Source organism: Ovis canadensis, chromosome 21 (genome assembly GCF_042477335.2).
Source record: "Ovis canadensis isolate MfBH-ARS-UI-01 breed Bighorn chromosome 21, ARS-UI_OviCan_v2, whole genome shotgun sequence".
NCBI classification, from domain to species: domain Eukaryota; kingdom Metazoa; phylum Chordata; class Mammalia; order Artiodactyla; family Bovidae; genus Ovis; species Ovis canadensis.
The window spans coordinates 52,163,022-52,185,319 of NC_091265.1; the positions used below are offsets into that span (position 1 = coordinate 52,163,022).

The 22,298-nt window shown below is 43.1% G+C and overlaps 1 protein-coding gene and 1 long non-coding RNA gene across 9 annotated transcripts in view; one reads left to right on the top strand and one right to left on the bottom strand.

Annotated features, from left to right (window-relative positions):
• Positions 1 to 9,430, bottom strand: part of ZBTB44 (zinc finger and BTB domain containing 44) — a 53,941-nt gene extending 44,511 nt beyond the window's left edge. For 4 of the 8 annotated variants that reach the window (XM_069565655.1, XM_069565652.1, XM_069565651.1 and 1 more), the window contains exon 1: positions 8,031 to 8,571. The gene's annotated coding sequence lies outside the window, so the exon portion shown is untranslated. Of the gene's footprint in view, positions 1 to 8,030; positions 8,578 to 9,282 lie in introns of those variants that run through there. The other 4 variants (XM_069565657.1, XM_069565658.1, XM_069565659.1 and 1 more) reach the window with 4 other exon arrangements.
• LOC138426792 (uncharacterized) lies at positions 7,841 to 14,575 on the top strand. Its single transcript, XR_011251745.1, has 2 exons — positions 7,841 to 8,260; positions 13,639 to 14,575. It is a non-coding gene; the product is annotated as an uncharacterized lncRNA (long non-coding RNA).
• The last annotated feature ends 7,723 nt before the right edge of the window (positions 14,576 to 22,298 follow it).

Consider the following 22,298-nt stretch of genomic DNA (forward strand, 5'->3'; position numbering starts at 1 on the left):
ATCGACTGATACATTTTCTTTCATTTACAAAGCATAGCTAAAGATCTCTTAAGTTTTGCAAATAACTCCAGGGGACTGTAAGATGAAATAAAAACTCTGATCATCTACACTTAATTATTCATGGCTGGTGTCACCAATTAACAAGCAAACAGCAATTCAAATTGTTCTCTCAGTGTCACAGTTCCCTAGCACCCAAAAGGGGAGAATCCTAACCAATACCCCATTGGAGATAAAGCTGAATGAATGACCAAGGATAGTTCAAAAGGGAAAATCCTAACCTGTGGTTTTGCTGCACCACAGGCGAAACCTAAGCAATAAGGAAGTTGGTATTGTCATATCCAAGACCTGTTATTCACCAAAGATGTCTTAACTGGCCAATGCTGGTACTAACACACATACAAACAACAAACACATTGCCCCACAAAGAAATAATCAGACGAAGAGCAGCCCAGAAAAAGGGACCATATATAGCTTATCCCAAAGTCACATACACAAAAACATAAATAACAACTAAGCTATGGTAACACAGAAAATCAGAAGAGGTGTAGTTGAAAATTCCACTTCCACTCCCAAATGGAGGCCTTCAAACAAATTGGCAAGCCTAGCTCTGGAAAAGCAAATGAACCGGTTCCTAAATCAGGCAGTCTCACAATTCCTCTCTTCAACAGGGTACGCCAATCAAATACAAGACAAATTGACTTGAGAGAAAGCCCAAATTGAGGCCAGCTGTATACACCAGAGTGACTTATCCTCAGGTGGCTCACTTCCCGCCTAGGAAGCACTCCAAATGTGAAACAGGAGGGAAGGTGGCAGGGAACAGCCTTTAAAGAACGACACAGCCTGAGGACATGACATAAAGCAAGTAGGTCCAAGGTGACAGACAAGTCTACTTCCTCTAGACACTAAGCCTCACTCACTATAACAATGAGCACGCTAAATGAAACATCCACAGGCACCAAGATAGTTCCAAGTGTGTCTGTGTCTGTTAGTTGCTCAGTTGTGTCCAACTATTTGCGACCCCACGGACTGTAGTCTGCCAGGCTCCTCTGTCCATGGGATTTTCCAGGCAATAATACTGGAGTGGGTTGCCATGCCCTTCCCCAGGAGATCTTCCTGATCCAGGGATCGAACCTAGGTCTCTGGCACTGCAGTCAGTTTCTTTACCATTTGAGCTACTTGGGAAGCCCCCAAGATAGTTCCAAGGCTGACTATAAAGCCCAAAAAGTGGGCAGTGGCCCAGTTCTTGGAACTCTCTCTTTTCCAAAATAGCTGGAATAATCCTCCCACTCATTAGCCTAATGAAATTATCCAGCCTCCAAAACTAAACATGCCACATTTAATAGAGGACAGTTCCAAATAGGGGCTAACCTGGTAGCTCAGTAGTAAGAATCCACCTGCCAGTGCAGGAGACACAGGGTCAATCCCTGATGCAGGAAGATACCCTGGAGAATGAAATGGCAACCCACTTCAGTATTCTTGCCCGAAAAATCACCATGGAAAGAAGAGGCTGGTGTGCTATATAGCCCATGGAGCTGCAAAGGCTCTGGACACGACTCACCAACTAAAAAACAACAAAGTTCTGAACAGGCTTGCTTGCTAACAGTAGGTGATAATCAGATACTTAGGTTAAGATGTGAATTAAGGGAAAATCATTTTTAAAAAGAATTACATTGTTTCAGAAGCCAGAGGCTAGTAGTTCCACAAAATCTTGATTCCAAAGATTCAAACTCTTAGTTATATGTAACCTTAAGTTGTTTGTAAGCTGAATGCATCAAAAACTGTTAAAACCAAGTAAATAACAAATCATGTCAACATAAAAAAAAAAACAACAAAAAACAAAATCAACCTACATACACCATTTAATACCTATAGAAGGATTAACAGTATAGAATATTGAAACTGGGGTATCAAACGTTTATACAGGTTTTTTTTTTAAGCTATACAATTACTAAAATGGAAGACTATTCAATATGGAGACAGAAATGATGTTCTCCTAGAAAACTGAGACGTTAGTTTAAGTTTCATTCATCAATTTTCACTCTTATAAGACAGAATTCAGAGAAGGAAATGGCAACCCACTCCTGTGTTCTTGCCTAGAGAATCCTGTGGACAGAGGGGCACGGTGAGCTGCTGTCCATAGGGTCGAAGAGTCGGACACAACTGAAGCAACTTAGCACGCACCATGGGAGAAGGAAATGGCAGCCCACTCCAGTAGTCTTGCCTGGAGAATCCCAGGGACAGGGGAGCCTGGGGGGCTGCCATATATGGGGCCACACAGAGTCGGACACGACTGAAGTGAATTAGCAGAAGCAGCAGCAAGACAGAATTATCAGTGTGAAGGATCACAATGATGTAAGTCAGTGATTTACTCCATAATCAGTTATGTAAAAATGTGCTGGCTGAAGTCACCTTTGGCACTAATAATAATGTTAGTGAAGAAAGTGCCCATCAAGCAGGAGTGCAATATAAATTTAATGCATCTTTATCTTTTTAAAGGCACATATACAATCACTATTTTTAGATGCCGTGACTAAAAATCCAGAGATTTCCAGCTCATTATGGAGTGAAGTATTTCTGATATAAAGAACAAAGGAAAAAACGAAAGTGGCTTTCAGTTTAATAGGAGATAAATTTCAAGAAATCAGTCAAGATACAGGAAGAACTGTTTCAATCATGAATGTGGTGGTTGCATTAAGACATCCCATTATAGCACATATAAAGATATGCTCACTTGTAGTCTACAAAATGCCAGGAAACCACGGTGGGGCGGGGGGGAATATATGTATTTCTATACACATGCACACACATATTCAATATGAAATCTCTTTACAATAATTTCTGATGCTTCACCATTATCAGTAACAAGAGAATTCTATCCTTTACAAGGCTAGAAAATAGACTTCCTCAAAGTTTAAAACCTCCAACATTTTATTATGGAAAATTTCAGATGCAATCTTCAGTGCTGCTGTAGGACTAATGTCAGTCATGTATTTCTTGTGATTCATGCTGAATGAAAATATATCCAATTTTATGACACATATTTAATTGTGAGATGCAGTAATGTGTTAAGTGCAACACTGAAAATGGACTTTAGTTTGACACCTGGATATCACTTTACTTGTTTGCAAAGATACAAGTGGCAATAACAAAGGGTTAAAGTGGGATCTGAATGAGATGATGTATGAAATATTTAGCATAGTGATACCTTTTCAAAAGGCTCAACAAATGCTGGCAATTCTCATAACTATTAGCCCACTCAGTCTACCAAAACAGTTTACAGCTGCTATGTGAGAATATATACCTATGCTACTGTTTGTGGCACTTTTTCATCACTTTATGTTTCCTAATAATCTTCAGCAGTATACTTTACCAAGATTAAAGACAGGATGAAGGCAAATGGGCCCAGTGCATATGCATTGCTCATTTTCCCACTCCATTCCCTGAGGAAAAAAATGTTTGCTCTGTTAACAAAAGCAGTGGTGGTGTACAGAGGGAACACACTGTGGCTCATCTTTTCCTGGGTGACAGGCAGCTGATAAACTGTGTAATTGTATTCTCACTTCAGACCATCATTGACTGCTCCTTCTTAAATCCTCATTTGAAGGCATAATTATAGATTCTATTACATTTTCCCCAATCAAAAAAAAGTGCTATCTTCACTGATCACACATCCAAATACCTTTTATATCTGCGGATAGCATATGTACGTCAGTTCTGTTGTGTTACATGTAAGTAGATGGATTTATAAAACTATCAAGTGCCTGCCTCTTTGAAGACATGATTTTCAGAATTCCCTGGTGGCCTAGTGGTTAGGATTCCAGGCTTTTGCTGCCAGGACCCAGGTTCAATACCTGGTCGGGGAACTAAGATCCCACAAGCCACGTGGCCAAAAGAAAAAAGAAGAATTGACCCATCAATAAAGAGATTTTTCAAAGTAAAGCTGGCAAAAATAAGCCTGAAATCTGCTTCTCTGCTCACCTCTAAAGATTAGTCTAGTCCTTTCTCTTTGCCAGAGAAATTGGAATCTAATTGCAAAACATAAATGTACTCCAATATCACTTCACGTTAAGTAACACACTCTGTCCACTGTTAATCCTCCTACAGTGAAGATATGTGAGTCTATTAGATATTAAAAGGTATGACAGAGTTAAATAACACTTCATTTTAAAACTAACTCAGGTAAGGCTTCTTTAAGAATACTTTTAAAATATCTGACTTCTGAACCTTGTATATAGTTTACATGGCCTTCCCTGGTAGCTCAGCTGGCAAAGAATCTGCCTGCAATGCAGGAGACCCCTGTTTAATAACTGGGTCGGGAAGATCCCTTGGAAAAGGGATAGGCTACCCACTCCAGTATTCTTGGCTAGAAAATCCCCACGGACAAGCCCCCTGGCGGGCTATAGTCCATGGGGTCACAAAGAGTCAGACATGACTGAGCGACTAGGCACATATAATTTATATACTCAAAAATAAAATTTAAAATGGGAATCCTTTAATACTGTTGCTGGGAAGGTAAACTAGTGCAGCCACTATGGAGAACAGTATGGCGGTTCCTTAAAAAAGTAAAAACAGAGTTACCAAATGATCCTGCAATCCCACTCCTGGGCATGTGTCTGTATTCAGGGTAACACTATTTACAACAGCCAACACAAGGAAGCAACCTAAATGACCATGGACAGGTAAATGGATAAAGAAGGTGTGGTATGTGCACATGTGCGCACACAATGGAATATTACTCAGCCACGAAAAGGAATGAAATAATGCCACGAACCTAGGGAAGTAAGACGGAGAGAAACAAAATATCATATATCACTTACATGTGGAATCTAAAAAAAGTGATATAAATGAACTTATTTACAAAACAGAAACAGACTCACAAAAAACAAACAAAACTTATAGCTACCAAAGCAGGGAGGAAATTAGGGGTTTAGTATTAACAGATACACAATACTAGATATAAAATGAACAAGGACCTACTGTATGGCACAGGAAACTATATTCAATATCTTGTAATAACCTATAAAGGAAAAGAATTTGAAAAAGAATATATATATGTGAATCACTTTGCTGTGTACCTGAAACTAACAAGTTTCAAATCAACTATACTTCAATAAAAAGTTGTTTCTTTTGGAAAATTAAATAAAAAAGAAAACCATAAAATAAAAAATGGAATCAATGAACCATATCAAATTGGCAGGATAATCAGAGAAAGTACTTCAAGTGACTTCTGAACACAGAAAGTACTCTGATTACACAGCCTTCATGCAATATATTCTAACGACAAGAATAAATGCAAAGAAATCTTAAAACTTTACTCAGAAGTTTACTGCTAATAGTGATATTGGTAAAATATTGACATGATTTTAAGTACATATAGTAGGATATGGCAAGAATGTTCATTTTATTAGGAACTAAGATTTTCGTTTAAGATGAGAGACAAAGAAAAGAAAAACCTGCTATGTTAAATCTGAATTGGATATATCCCTATGAATTTGCTTAAACAAACAAGTAAAACACCATTTTTTGTTCTCCCTTCTCAAAGGGCCTTGATGCAGTGACACTCCAGCAGAATGAATATGCCAGTCAGATCCTGGTTTCTATACACCATTTCTCACTAAAAAGAGTCAAGACTTCTTGGATGAAAAGCCCATTCCAGATCTGGAACAAGGAAAGTAACAAGGTAAGCCTGGAATATTCTGCACCAGAGAGTGTTCCAAGACTAATGGTGAGCAGGAGCATTAAAAAGACACAGGAACCAACTTGAAAGGGTTTTACTGTCCAAATTTGGGACAGTTTGATCATCGAAAAGAAAAACGACTGTAATGGTTATATTTAAAAAAAAATCAAAACTCATCAGTCCATAGTATTCCCCCAAGAAAGAAGAAAAAAAAAAAAATCTAATTTACCACCATTATGCAATGCACGCAGTGGGGGTGACTAACTCCCCAACTCTTTACCCTGAATATTGGTAAATAAAGGAGGACATTAACATTTTTAGGAGAAAGTTCAGCTCACTCCTAGTTAATGAAAGAAATCTTGACAGAAAATCTCCAATAAAATAACTGATTGAAGCAACAGTCATCAATGGGTGCTATCACAGAACAAAAGGTACCCAGAAACAGGTTGTTTGCCTGGGGTCAAGATATTACCCCAAGATCATATACAAATCACAAACAGGCAAACCAAACTGTTATAGTAAATCTGGTAGTCACCACTTTGAGCAAGTGGTCACATTTAGTATCTTTAATAGTGTAGCATGATGTAACATAAAAGTACATGGGTATATAGCATCATCTATGAAATATTCTTGCCAAATAAAAGTTTTCCTTAAACTAATCTAGCTTTTCTTTAGACCTAACTTCCAGTAACAGGAAAATTAGGAGGACAGAGGATTACATTAAATGACACCATTAGGAATAGGAAACGGACAAGTCCCAAAAGTGGGAGCATTCTTATAAAGCAAGTGGTTTGGTTCACTGGCAGAATGAAAGAAGATGGGTACTCGTCTGAAGAAAAAAAAAAAAAGGATCCAAGGCATAATTAACAAATATAAAGGGTGAATCTTAACTGAATACAGCTGGGAGGTGGGGTGGGGGTTGATTTCCCAAAGAGAGCCCAGATATTTGCATATGGATTGCTAATTTAGAAAAGTCTTGATGATGATAATGGGGTCAGTATAACCGCAGGAGGAAATATTGGAGTGTCATGGTGTTTGCAATTTACTTTCAAGGGATTACACACAGAAAGGGGGGGACAACATGGCAGAAATGTCAATCACAGAACCTAGGTACTGGAATATTCCTTGAAATTTTTCCTCAATTTCAAAGAGACTGATTATTTTTCATAAATAAGTGTTTAAAAAAAAAAAAAGGTGTACCTGTACTGAAGGTACAGTAGAAAACACACCTACACTGAAAACATATCTGGCTATAAATCTCACATTTATCACTAGTTGTGTGGCCTAAAGCAAGTTACTTAACATTACTTAAGTTTGTCTCACCTGTAAAACTCAAGTAATAATATCTAAGTCATTAGGTTGTTCTGCAAATCAGATCAGATATGGAGAAGGTTCTCATAATTAATTAATGCAAACACTGTAAAATACAAGACAACAAAACATTCCCTTCATTATTGCCACATTCTATGATTAGGAAACTACATCAGGTAAAATTAAATATCCATTGGCAGTCAAAGGGAAGTAATGGGAGCAACTGACTGTATAATTGAAGATTTACACAGTATATTTTTTAATGCAGTAATTCCAACTGAAACCCTCTAGAAAAAAAAAATCTACCTATCCAAACTATTAGTAGCTCTCAAATTGTGAAGTCTACTTTTGGTATTAGCCTCTATCCGAATAAAACAGTAAGAAAATAATTGGAAGTTAGAATGTCTTCTTGACCAAAATCTATAATTCACTTAGATGCCGAAAAAAATGTAAGCTTTGGCCTTCATTTCTATAATTAAGTTCCAATAAGGCAAACCATTATTAGGCTTTATTCTAAATTCTGGTTAAGCTTCAAACCTCTAACAAGCATGCAGTTTCCTTCCAACGTACTCATCATTTCACTCGCAGGTAACCCTTTTCTGGTTAGGCCAGCAGAAAACGACTAGATGCAGACTGTGCCCCAGGTAGGGAAGAAAAAAGGTTTTCGTTTTTTAAATAAATGCCACCCTTTTCTTTTCAATACGAAAGAATAAGAAGCGGGGGAGAGGGGGGAGCTGTGTGTCTCGGCTCGACCAGGTGAGACGCTAGCACCCCGCCTCCTCAGGGTCAGGGTGCTGAGCACACGCGCGCGCGGTCGAGGGGCGCCCTGGGAGATCGGGGCAATTTCTCCCAGACGGCGGGGCGCAGGGCCAATCTCCTCCCTGAAGGCTTAGACGCCTTTGAGGGGAACCTGCGGGGTGTCTCCCGGGGCGGATGGGGGTGACGAGACCCGACGTTCCCTTCCGCCCAGCACCCAGATGGGGGGCCGCCCGAGGGCGCGGGCGGCGAGGAGGGGCCGGCCTTGCCCTCCCTTCCCGGTTACCTGCGGGCGGCGGTGCCGGAGGCCGGAGGCCTGCTGCTCCTCCTCCTCCTCCCCGCCAGGCTGAGGCGGCGAGGTGGCGGCGGCCCGGGGGGAGGGGGCGGAGCGCGCGGCCCGCTGCCTCTCTCCTCCCCCGGGAGGCGGAGGGGACCCTATCTCGGGCCGCCGCGCCTAGGCCCGTGGACAGCCTGCGGCAGGGGCATGGCAGCCCCCAACGGCGGCAAGCCTGCGAGGTGCGAGAGTGCGAGGCGGAGGGAGGGGAGCGCTCCGGGGGCCTGAGGGGAGGAGCGGGGGGCCCGGCGAGCCACGCGCGGGCGGCCGTTGGGGGCGGTTGGCCGAGGGCAGGCGGCGGTTTGGGGAGCGCGGCGACGGCTCGCGTTTTCCCGGCGGGGCGGGGTGGGGAAGGGGAAGGGGAGTGAGGGGGAGGGAGGGGGAGGTTGGGAGGGAGCCGCCGCCGCGCGCGTGCGAGCCGGCGCTGCCGCCGTTGCCGCTCGGCTCACTCCAGCCTGTTTAGGGGCACTTTGTTTGTGTCCCACAATGCTCTGCGCGGGCGGCCGGGCTGGGGAAGGGGAGGGCAAGTGGGCGGGACGCGAGCTCGGGGCGGGGGAGACGCGGGTACTGCGCAAGCGCAGAGGAGGCAGCTCCCCGTATCCGTTACTTCAACCGTGTGCGACTCAGTCTCCTGAGGCAGCCGGGTTCTGATACGGGCGGTCCATCTTCACAAGTGCCGAGTTACCTTTACCCGCCACCTGGCCAATTCGTCCTTCCTGTGCTCGTTCGCTTAGCCGGCTTCTCGCTCAACCTGACAAGCATTTCTGGGCAAGGTTCACAGCTATTGCTTTTTTTTTTTTCTTTCCTTCTTTGAACTAAAACCGAAACAGACTCTGTTTTCTCGAGTGGTTTCTGTAGAGGCGCTGAGCCGGAACACCCCAGCCGCTTTCTCTCGGCGAGGGGGTGAGCTCGTAGTCAGCCCATTTCTCACACACGGAAACTGGGGCTTGCGGAGAGGCGGCCCCAGGCAGGTGAGGACGCCGAGCCCCGCCGGCTCCCGCGCCCGGCCGGGTTCCGGCTCCCTGCGGCCTCGGCGCATGGGGTTGTTCTAGAAAGTCCCTGGGCCGCCTGGCGGGACGTCCAGCTCTGAAATGGGTGGCGAGAGCCACCTCGTTCCCCCAAACACGAGGGCACCTAGAGCCGCTCCCCATGTAGGCCTGTTCCTTCCACACCTGGAGCCTCCTTGGGTTCCACCTCCACTAACCTGACTTTCCGACGAGGGCGTCTTCGGGACGCCCCGAAGTGATCAGTTCTGCCGGGGGCTCGAGAGTCCTCGGTCACCTGCAGAATCGCGCCCAGGGTTAGAGCTCCTGAGACCCCATGCCTTATCGTCCCCAGGCGGGCGGGGAGGAAGGGCGCCCCAGGCGAGCGGAGGGCTGCGCGGGGGCGGAGGGGGTGCGGCTTGCGAGGCGCCCCGCATCTGCATACATGGTTTTCCCACGCCCCCAGCTCTTCCACCGAAAGACCACCAAAAGGCTGTGTACAAGGTGGGCTTGACGTCCCTTTTGAAGCAGAGTGGCGTTTTCTTCTGAAACGCTTGGCAACGCCTGGCATTAATCTCCCTGAGAGAACAGCACCCTGGTACCCACTCATTCCAACCACTGAAATATACTTAAGAAATAAAAGCCAGAAAACAACGTCTAACTTTATAGTCTTTTGCGGTTTCCAACAGATTTTCAAGTATATATAATGTTTAATCCTCCCAGCAATTTTAATAGGTCAGTTTTACGGTTACTCCCACCATCGTGTTTATTATTCCGGTTTCAGAGATGAGGAAAGTCAGGAAGATGCAAATGAGGCCCAGAAAGTTTTGTGCTGAGATTTGAAGAAGGAAAAGAAGGCGAAATGCTTACCTTTAGAGGATCAGCAGCAACAAAGCAAGTCTGAAGGAAGGGCAGGAGCCTGAAGTCCTGGTGGGCCTTGTGTTAGGGTAGGTGTGCGACTTAGCACTTGGAGAAGAATCGGGTGGGAATGAAGGTGTCAAACAAATCCCCTCGACTTCTCCTAGGGCATTTAATAGGACTATCAATAAAGGACCACTAGGCAAGTGTTTACTGCTTCCCTGGGGACTGAGGAGACAGCCCTAACACAAAATATATATTACTCTCTTGTTTCTTCTCCCCTTTTATACTTTTCTATTTTTGATTTTATGTTTGAAAATTAGCATCCTTTCACTGTACCCCCACCCTAGGACTGAAGAATCAGTCGATGATCTATGGGGCCACACTGTGGGGCTACCCAATGGCTGTGGGGCCCTAAGGGCACAGCACTAGATGCTTGGATGAAGTGAAGTGAAGTGAAAGTTGCTCAGTCGTGTCCGATTCTTTGCAACCCTATGGACTATTGGAATTCTCCAGGCCAGAATACTGGAGAGGATAGGCTTTCCCTTCTCCAGGGGAATCTTCCCAACTCATGGATCAAACCCAGGTCTCCCACATTGCAGGCGGATTCTTTACCAGCTGAGCCATGCTTGGATAGGGTGTGAGAAAAAATACAAAGGTTAGCTTTGTAGGAGTCCTCTCCTCTGTTTTGGCTTTGGGCAGGGTCAGTTTCTGTGGCTTCTGCGGCCTCCCACCTTCTTGGACTAGTAGAGACTTGCCCTTGGGTTGGTGGAATATATACACCTTTCTTTGACACTAGATTAAATAATACTGCCGGGAGGGTTTTATGAAACCAGAATCCTGCACACAGGTGAAACAAACAAAGGTAGACAGTATGAGGAACCTTTAATTATTAACCTGGTGTGGGTGATTCTGAGGAATTCAAATTCCAGGCGAAGAGGGTTTTATTTTAGTCGTGAACTGTTTGGGGGACCAAACTCTGGCAGAAATGGCACTAGCTTGTGGTTGACCATTAGGGCTGAATAGGAACTTGGTTATTTAGTCCACAACTTACTTCAGAGCACAAACAGTGAACACATATCTCAGAGATCTCTGGTCCAACTTAGATAATTCCAGTAGAGAACTCATTACTGCACCAGAACCCTTGCTCCCTTATTAGAGTGTTCCAAGTATATTAAGAAAATTAATCTTGCTCCCCAACCCTGAAACTTGGACCTCTTCTACTATTCTCAGTTCATCATCTGTCCAGTTGAGCACACCAGCTTCACTGCTCTGCCACATCTCAGTTCCAGCCCATCAACATGTCCTGCTAAATTTGTCCATTCCTGTGTGAGTTGCTCAGTCGTGTCTGATGCTTTGCAACCCCATGGACTATACAGTCCATGGAATCCTCCAGGCCAGAATACTGGAGTGGGTAGACTTTCCCTTCTCCAGGGGGTCTTCCCAACCCAGAGACTGAACCCAGGTCTCCTGCATCGCAGGCGGATTCTTTACCAACTGAGCTATCAGGGAAGCCACCTACCCTAATGGCCACCATCCTAATCTAACAACAACCAATACCTTGTGTCCAGAGAATTGTAATACCTACCTGGTTTCCCAAACATACTGCCCCATCTCTTCACTCTCTGCATGGTAGCCGGAGTTACAATGCTTAGTATCACACAACAATGGCTTCCTGTTGTTACAGCAGGCAGATAGCTAGGTATGAGCAGAGAATGGGGGCAGGGACCAGGTGGCAGGAAATCTTGCAACGCTTGTAAATAGCGGGGGTCCATGGGCAGACAAAGAAAAACAGGAACCTCCAGACTGACAGGAAACCACACCTTTGAGGTGATAAGTGTCCTGAAATCAGACAAAGAAAGGTGGGGAAAAGCAGGAATCTCCTGCATCCAACTGTAACCTTGCTCATTGTGCTCTTACAATAAAATTAGCCTTGCAGATAAGTACCAATCATGCTCTGAAGTGATGACACTTCTGATTTAAGCTAAAGGACAAAAATCCCTCCTCCCCTCAGGAAAATGGAGCTGGGATGAAAAATTCTATTCTAGGGAAACAATCCCTAAACTCCTTCCCCAGTGAATATTCTGCCCCTTCATTTGTATGCCCCTCATAACCAGCTTGCCAAAGAAACACAGGGCAGCAGCTCCTCACCTGTTTGCCCTCTGAGAGCATCGTTCAGTAGCTGAGTTGCTTCTGACTCTTTGAGACCCCATGGATTGCAGCACGCCAGGTTTCCCTGTCCACCACCAACTCCCAGACCCTACTCAAACTCATGTCCATCAAGTCGGTGATACCATCCAACAATCTTATCCTCTGTTGTCCCCTTGTCCTCCTGCCTTCAATCTTTCCCAGCCTCAGGGTCTTTTCCAAGGAGTCAGTTCTTTGCACCAGGTGGCCAAAGTATTGGAGTTTCAGCTTCAACATCAGTCCTTCCAATGAATATTCAGGACTGATTTCCTTTAGGATGGACTGGTTGGATCTCCTTGCAGTCCAAGGGACTCTCAAGAGTCTTCTCCAAAACCACCGTTCAAAAGCATCAGTTCTTCGGTGCTCAGCTTTCTTTATGGTCCAATTCTCATGTCCATACATGACTACTGGAAAAACCATAGTTTTGGCTAAACGGACATTTGTTGGTCTTTGTCTTCCACTATCTCCTGGAATTTGCTCAGATTCATGTCCATTGACTCTGTGATGCTATCTAGCCATTTCGTCTTCTGCCACTCCCTTCTCTTAAATAAGCTCTTACTTTCTGAACCTCCCTGCTTCGTCTGTGAATTCTTTTGCTGCAAAGAACCTTAAATTCACCGGGAGTACTGTTTTTATGATAAAATATCAAACTTTCACCATGGCTTTCACAGCTACATAACATGAGCCTGTTCAATATATAACTTCAGCTTCAACTCTCATTATATTCTTTCAAGGAATGTGCCAGCTGCAGATTTTTTTTTCGAATCTTCAAAATGCCACACACTTTCCTCCAATGAGCACATGATTTCCTCTGTGTATATATACTTTATTCCTCAGCTAATTCCTCTCAGTTGACATCTCTTTTACATATATAAGTATTTAAAGAGAAAAACCACATGCCCAAATGGCATTAGTTTTATGAAGCCCATGATAGCAAAACTAGATTTAGTACGTGACCTAATTGCAGTTTCAACCTTTGCGAGGAATTGATGTTAATTAACCAGTTTGGAAGTCTCAGACAACCATTTTGCCTTTTTTGCATTTCTTTTTCTTGGGGATGGTCTTGATCACTGCCTCCTGTACAATGTCACGAACCTCCATCCATAGTTCTTCAAGCACCTTGTCTATCAGATCTAATCCCTTGAATCTATTTGTCACTTTCACTGTATAATCATAAGGGATTTCATTTAGGTCATACATGAATAGTCTAGTAGTTTTCCCTATTTTTTTCAATTTAAGTCTGAATTTGGCAATAAGGAGTTCATGATCTGAGCCACAGTCAACTACCGGTCTTGTTTTTGCTGACTGTATAGAACTTCTCCATCTCTGGCTGCAAAGAATATAACCAGTCTTATTTCAGAATTGACCATCTGGCTATGTCCATGTGTAGAGTCTTCTCTTGTGTGTTGAAAGAGGATGTTTGCTATGATCAGTATGTTTTCTTGGCAGAACTCTATATTAGCCTTTGCCCTGCTTCACCAAATTTGTCTATTACTCCAGGTGTTTCTTGACTTCGTACTTTTGCATTCCAGTCCCCTATGAGGAACCAGAGATCAAACTGCCAACATCCAGGATCATCAAAAAAGCAAGAGAGTTCCAGAAAAACATCTACTTCTGCTTTACTGACTATGCCAAAGGCTTCGTGTTGATCACAACAAGCTGTGGAAAATTCTTGAAGAGTTGGGAATACCAGACCATCTGACCTGCCTCTTGAGAAATCTGTGTGCTGGTCAAGAAGCAACAGTTAGAACTGGACATGGAACAACAGACTGGTTCCAAATCTGGAAAGGAGTACATCAAGGCTGTATACTGTCACCCACTTATCTTTAACTTATATGCAGAGTACATCATGAGAAACGCTGGACTGGTTGAAAAACAAGCTGGAATCAAGACTGCCGGGAGAAATATCAATAACCTCAGATATGCAGATGACACCACCCTTATGGCAGAAAGCAAAGAACTAAAGAGCCTCTTGATGAAAGTGAAAGAAGAGAGTGAAAAAGTTGGCTTAAAACTCAACATTCAGAAAACTAAGATCATGGCATCTGGTCCCATCACTTCATGGCAAATAGATGAGGAAACAGTGGAAACAGTGAGAGACTTTATTTTGGGGGGCTCCCAAATCACTGCAGATAGTGACTGGAACCATGAAATTAAAAGACACTTGCTCCTTGGAACGGAGAAGGCAATGGCAACCCACTCCACTACTCTTGCCTGGAAAATCCCATGGATGGAGGAGCCTGGTAGGCTGCAGTCCATGGGATCACACAGAGTCGAACATGACTGAAGCGACTTAGCAACAGAAACAGCAGTAGCTCCTTGGAAGAAAAGTTATGACCAACCCAGACAGCATATTAAAAAGCAGAGACATTACTTTGCTGACAAAGATCCGTCTAGTCACAGCTATGGTTGTTCCAGTAGTCACATATGGATGTGAGAGTTGGACCATAAAGAAAGCTGAGCACCAAAGAATTGATGCTTTTGAATTGTGGTGTTGGAGAAGACTCTTGAGAGTCCCTTGGACTGCAAGGAGATCCAGGCTTCCCTGTCCATCACCCTGTTCAAACTCGTCCGTTGAGTTGGTGATGCCATCCAACCATCTCATCCTCTGTTGTCCCCTTCTCTCCCTGCTTTCAATCTTTCCCAGCATCAGGGTCTTTCCCAATGAGCCAGTTCTTCCCATCAAGGGCCAAAGTATTGGAGTTTCACTTTCAGCATCAGTTCTTCCAGTGAATATTCAGGACTGATTTCCTTTAGGATCGACTGGTTGGATCTCCTTGCAGTCCAAGGGATTCTCAAGAGCCTTCTCCAACACCACAATTCAAAAGCATCAATTCTTTGGTGCTCAGCTTTCTTTATAGCCCAACTCTCACATCCACACGTGGTTACTGGACCAACCACAGCTTTGACTAGACGGATCTTTGTCGGCAAAGTAATGTCTCTTCTTTTTAATATTCTGTCTAGGTTGGTCATAACTTTTCTTCCAAGGAGCAAGCGTCTTTTAATTTCATGGCTGCAGTCACCATCTACAGTGATTTTGGAGCACAAGAAAATAGTATGTCACTGTTTCTATTGTTTCCCCATCTATTTGCCATGAAGCGATGGGACTGGATGCCATGATCTTAGTTTTTCGAATCTTGAATTTTAAGCCAACTTTTTCACTCTCCTTTCTCACTTTCAAGAGACTCTTTAGTTCTTTGCTTTCTGCCATAAGGGTGGTGTCATCTGCATATCTGAGGTTATTGATATTTCTCCCGACAATCTTGATTCCAGCTTGTGCTTCATCCAACCCAGCATGAGTTTGAGCAAGCTCTGGGAGATAGAGATGAACAGGAAAAAATGGTGTGCTGTAGTCCATGGGGTCACAAAGAGTTGGACACAACTTAGCAACTGAACAACAATGAACATTTTGAGATACCATACAGTTCATCCATTTAAAGTGTTAAGGTTCAGTGTTTTTTAGTACATGCAGATTTTGTAGTCATCACCACAGTCAATCTTTGAACCTTCTTGTCACCCTAGGAAGAAACTTTTATTAGCAGTGACTCTCCCTTCCTCCCTAGCTCCTCAGCCCCAAGCAACCACTGACCTGTCTACTTTCTGTGTCTACAGATTTGCCACTTCTGGACATTTCACACAAATGGAATTCAGCTCTCTTTTTGACAGTCACTCCTTAAAGACCTCCTCCCCTGATCCCTCAGCTTGTGTTGGATCTTATGATATTGATTCTTAGAGCACTCCACATTTCTCCAACACTTCTAATTACTATTGTAAGGCACTCATCATTCACTACTTTAATCCCAGAGCCCAGCTGTCTAGCCCATAATAGGTATTTGGTAGATGTTTAAAGAATTGATCATGATTAATAAAATATATGAAATAAATGAATCAGGGGGCGAGTTTTATCAGATAGTAGTATGGGAGCTTCCCAAGACCTGTGACCTCAGGGAAGAAGGTTGTGATTTAGTAAAGTTACCCGTCCTGCAGGACTCCAGAATATCCACAAAGTCCGTCCTTTCGATTTTTGAAGACTCATTAGTTCTTTAAGATGAAACTATTGAAATGCAATTCATTGTCAGGACACGAATTGGTGGTTTCTTTTGTTTTAATTCAAAGAAGACTGTGATTTGGTCTTAGTGGTTTGCGCTTCATGCTTTTGTCTGCTCTCGGCCCCCTATCCTCTCCTGCCACACTGTTTTTCTTCCTCTTCACAGGATTCACAGCCAGACTTCTCAAAACTATTATCCCCACTCAATGTCTTCACTTTTGCATCTCCTTCATTTCTCGTTACCTCTAATTTGATTTTCCCTTCACTCCACCTTCTACTGTCACCAATTACTTCTATGCTACTAATCCAACGGATATTTATTTTCACTCTCATCTTACTAGACTTTTTTTTTTTTGGTTCATGCTGTACGTCTTCTGAGATCTTAGTTCCCTGACCAAGGATTGAACATGGGCCCACAGTAGTGAAAACATAGAGTCCTAACCACTGGACTGCCAGGAAATTCCCCGTCTCACTGGACTTTTGAACAGTATTTGGTCTTGTTGAACCCTCACTCCGACTTGAAACACTCTCTGCCTTGTCTTTGCAACATTCTCAGTGTGAATCCAGGGTTGAGAACCAGTGTTAACTGTCTTCCAAAGTCAGTGGTTCTCAAAAATGTTGTCTCCAGAACCGTAGCATTAACATCAACTGTCAAATTGTTAAAAATGTGAATTATTATTTTTTTCTTTTGAAATGTGAATTCTTAAGTCATATCTGTACCTATTGATTCAGAAGCTCTAGGATAGGGGCCTAGCAATCTATGTTTAAATAAACTCTCCAGGTAACTTAAACCCATGCTCAACTTTAAGAAATAGAGCCCAGGTAAATGCATCCACTCACGTGAACTCTATGAACCACTGATTCTTTTTAAATTTATTTTCAGTTGTGCTGAGTCTTCATTGCTGCATGTGGTCTTCCTCTAGTTGTAGCAAACAGGGGCTGCACTTCATTTTATTGCGCGGACTTTTTGTGGTGGTGGCTCCGCTTGGTCTAGAGCATGGGCTCTAGGCTCTTGGGCTTCAATAGTTGTAGCAAGCAGGCTCAGTAGTTGCAGCTTCTGGTCTTAGTTGCCCTGAGGCATGTGGGATCTTCCTGGACCAGGGATTCAACCTGTGATACGTGCTTTGGCAGGCAGATTCTTTTTTTTTTTTTCATAGATCACTTTGAATTTATTATTATTACTTGTTTAACTGAATTTTTTCAAATTACAGAATTCAACTCCGAAATTAGATAATTAATGCCTGGTAAGTTGTTACTCACTTGCATTTTTCCCTCCTTAATTAAAAAAAGAACAAAACCTTAAAAAACGTCAATAGGTTCAGTGCACTTATAGTGGCTCACAAACATAATACAAAGACCATATTTATCCATAAAAAAAATTAGCTCAATATTTTAAAATATAATTGACATGAACTAAAACAAAGGAAAAAAGAAAAAAGAAAAACCACTGCATTTTCACCACAGTTATTTTGGTAGTGGTGGTGGTTTTAGTCACTAAGCCATATCTGACTCTTGCAACCGCATAGGCAAGCCTGCGAAGCTCCACTGTCCATGGGATTCTCCAGGCAAGAATACTAGAGTGGGGTTGTCATTTTCTTCTCAAGGCAGGTAGATTCTTAACCACTGGACCACCAGGGAAGTTGAACCATTGATTCTTACATGCACACTGCTAGACCAGATCTCTCTACCTAGCTCCAGATTTACCTATCTGCTAGTTTCACTTTGCTTGGTTATCGCAGAGATATCTCAAACTCAACATGTCCAAGATGACAAATGGCCTTCTCCTGGAGACAGAGTTCTTGTTCACTGTTTTCTAATCACTGAAGGATACCATTTTAGAATCATGCACAAAAATCAGAACTTGGGGTCATCCCTGACATCTCCCTTACCCAATTTATTATCATTTTATGTCAATTTTGCTTTCCAGATTTCTTCTAATGTAAATACTTTTTTTTTTTATTGTGGAGAATTTAGAACATATAAAACATAGAATAGTTAAAAATATATTAAAACTTGTGCCTAATAACCAAGCCCCCAAATCCAGTCAAAGCCCAATGTTGCCTCATCCATACCCCATTCATTTTCCCCCTTCCCATATTATTTTGAAAAATCCCTGGTACCATATGATTTTCTATGTAAATATTTTAGTCTGTATTTCTAGAAGAGATAAAGTTTTAAATAAATTCAATGCCATTATCACAATGAAAATAATTTCTCAGTATCATAAAATATCCAGTTACTATGCACATTTCTAATAGACTCTTAAATGTTAGTTGTTGTGTTTTTTTTTAAGTCACCTGTATTTATTTATTCTTTGTTTTCCCAGGATTGTTTTGTTGTTTTGTTTAAGGGACTAGGTTGCTTGTCCTTTAGTTTTTGCCACCGTCTGGATTTTGTCAGCTGTATCCCCAAGGCATCCTTGAACATGTTACCTTGTCCTCTATTATTTTCTGTAAATTGGTAGTAAGATCTAGATGTTACCAGATTCAAGTTTAATTTTTTGGCAAGATACCCTCATGCTGCTGCTGCTGCTGCTAAGTCGCTTCAGTCATGTCCCACTCTGTGTGACCCCATAGATGGCAGCCCACCAGGCTCCCCTATCCCTGGGATTCTCCAGGCAAAAATACTGGAGTGGGTTGCCATTTCCTTCTCCAATGCATGAAAGTAAAAAGTGAAAGTGAAGTCACTCAGTCATGTCCGACTCTTAGTGACCCCATGGACTGCAGTCTATCAGGCTCCTCCGTCCATGGGATTTTCCAGGCAAGAGTACTGAAGTGTGTTGCCATTGCCTTCTCTGAGATACCCTCATAGGTGGTGGTATATTTTTCCATTAGGAGACACACAGTGTATGTTTGTCTTCTTTTTGTAGTGCTAACAGCTGTTGATGAATAATGCTTACATCAGTTCATTCATTAGGAGTTTTAAAATGGTGATATAATTCAATCATTCTTCATTTAGAGCTGCAATGTTTCTGCAAGGGAAACCACCCCTCTTCAATTATTTATTGCATAGTGGTATAGTTTATGTAAAAAAGCAGGGTAAATGCTTGATTCTTTGCCTTTCACTAAGTACCTGTTAGCCCTGTCTACTCTTTTCAACTGCTACCATCCGGATCCAAAATTCTTCTAACCTCCAGGATCTTGTGCCTTATTAATCTTATTTGTGCTGTGTGCTCAGTCACTCAGTCGTGTCTGACTCTTTGCAACCCTATGGACTATAGCTCACCAGGCTTCTCTGTCCATGGAATTTTTCAGGCAACCCACTGGAGTGGGTTGCCATTTCCTATTTCAGCGGATCTTCCTGACCCAGGGAATTAACCTGCATCTCTTGCATCTCCCGCATTACCATTGTGCCACCTGGGAAGCCTCCCACCCCCCTATTCATCTTTCGAGGTCCTAAATAATCTGGTCCCTGCCTGTTTCTCCAGCTTCATGTCATGATATTTTCCTCCTCTGTTTCTCACTATATCCAAGCCTCAAAGGCCTTTGATCATCACCCCTTTACCTAGAAAGCTTTCTCCAACATCCTCTTCCCTTACTAACTCTTAGAATACTTTCTTAAGGAAGCTAGATTGGTGTTCCAGTTATAACCTCTTATACTACCTTCTACTTGTCCTTCATAGCACACCCTATAACTTGTATTATCTGTGTGATTATGGATGTGAGAGTTGGACTATAAGAAAGCTGAGCACTGAAGAATTGATGCTTTTGAACTGTGGTGTTGGAGAAGACTCTTGAGAGTCCCTTGGACAGCAATGAGATCAAACCAGTCCAACTTAAAGGAGATCAGTCCTGGGTGTTCATTGGAAAGACTGATGCTGCAGCTGAAACTCCAGTACCTTGGCCACCTGCTGCGAACAGCTGACTCATTTGAAAAGGCTCTGATGCTGGGAAAGATTGAGGGCAGGAAGAGAAGGGGACAACAGAGGAGATGGTGGGATGGCATCACCAACTCAGTGGACATGTGTTTGTGTGGACTCTGGGAGTTGGTGATGGACAGGGAGGCCTGGCGTGCTGCGGTTCATGGGGTCACAAAGAGTCGGACATGACTGAGCGACTGAACTGAACTGAACTGATGTGATTATTTGTTTAATATTTGCCTCCCTTATTAAACTAAAATAAAAGATCCAAAAAGGCAGGACCATGTCTACTTTGGTACCATATTATTTTCTAAGCTTAGTTTAATGCCTGGAATATATTGAATTAGCCAAGAAGCTTGTTTGGACTCTTCCATAAGATGTTACAGAAATATTCAAGCTAACGTTTTGGCCAACCCAATAGTATGGGTGCAAAAAAATGAATGCTGAATTGAATAACACTGAATTGAAGCTACAGGTGGCTCAGTGGTAAAGAATCCGCCTACCAATGCAGGAGACACAGGTTCGATCCTTGGGATGCAAAGATCCCCTGGAGGAGAAAATGGCAACCCACTCCAGTGTTCTTGCCTGGAGAATTCCGTGGACAGAGGAGCCTGGCAGGCTACAGTCCATGGGGTCGCAGAGAGTCGGATATGACTGAGCAACTCAGCACAAATTGAAGTCAAATTTGGGAAAAATAAGAGACAAAGAGTGAAGATAACTAACATTTACTGAGTGCAAGGTACTGGCCTAAATTCTCACAATACTTTTTATAATCTTTATCTTATGAAGTAGATATTACAATTATCTCTAATTGACAGTTAAGGAACTGAAGAGAAAGTAAGCCATTTGCCTAGGTTCACATAGATAGTAAAGATCAGGATTCAGATCTAAGCAATCTGGCTCTAGAACCCAAGATATAAGGTTCAAGTGAAAAAGTCAGTCATGTCTGACTCTTTGTAATCCCATGGACTATAGAGTCCATGGAATTCTCCAAGCAAGAATACTGGAGTGGGTAGCCTTTCTCTTCTCTGGGGGATCTTCCCAACCCAGGGATCAAACCCAGGTCTCCAGCATTGTGGGCAGATCCTTTACCAGCTGAATCACAAGGGAAGCCCAAGAATCCTGGAGTGGGTAATCTATCTCTTCTCCAGGGGATCTTCCCAACCCAGAGATTGAACCCAGGTCTCCTGCATTGCAGGCAGATTCTTTACCAGCTGATCCACAAGGGAAGCCCAAGAATTCTGGAGCGGGTAACTTATCCCTTCTCCAGTGGATCGTCCTGACCCAGGAATTGAACCAGGGTCTCCTGCATGCAGGCGGATTACTTACCAACTGAGCTATCAGGGAAGCCCCAAATCAACTATGTTTCAGTTTATAAAAAGCAGTCTCTAAGGATGTGCAACAGTTAATGTTGTGTGTCAACCTGGCCTAGGCTATGGTACCCAGTTATTTGGCCAATCATCGGTCTAGATGTTTCTGTGAAAATGTATTTTTAAGTGTGATTAACATTCTCTCTCCGCCTGCTCACGTATGTATACACCATGCATGTGCATGCTCAGTCACTCAGTCGTGTCTGACTTTTTGCAGCCCCATGGACTGTAGCCCGCTAAGCTCCTCCGTTCATGGAGTTTTCCAGGCAAGAATACTGGAGTGGATTGCCGTTTGCTACCCCAGGGAATCTTTCTGACCCAGAGATGGAACCTGTGTCTCCTGTGTTTCTTGCACTGGTAGGCAGATTCTTTACCACTGCACCACCTGGGAAGCCCATATATACACCAACTTTGTTTAAAGCAAATTACCCCTCATAATGTGGATGTGTTCCATTAGATCAATTGAAAGCCTAAAGGCTGAAGTTTCTTAAAGAAGAAGCATTCTGCCTCAAAACGGCAACATAGAATCCTGCCTGAATTTCCTGCCTGCTGGCCTGCCCTGCAGATTTTGGACTTGCTAGCCCCCACAATTGTGTGAGCTAAGTCCTTAAAATCTCTCTCTCTGTACCTCTATATCCTATTTGTTTTGTTTCTCTGAAGAACCCCTGAGTAATAGGATGCTACAGAATTTAGAGGAGCATATGAACACAATGTCAAAGTCCCCAAATAATGAGTGGGAGTTTCTGAAGTAGAGATATGAGACAGCAATAATATGAAAAGGCAGTATTTACCCCACAGAGGAGTAGTTCTTGTGTCTAAGTGGAGGGAAAGGAGGATGCCTCAATGGTGCCTCCAGGCACCAAAGCAAGAAGAATGTGCATGATGTGGAACCAGCTTGAGTGCCAAGCCTCACAC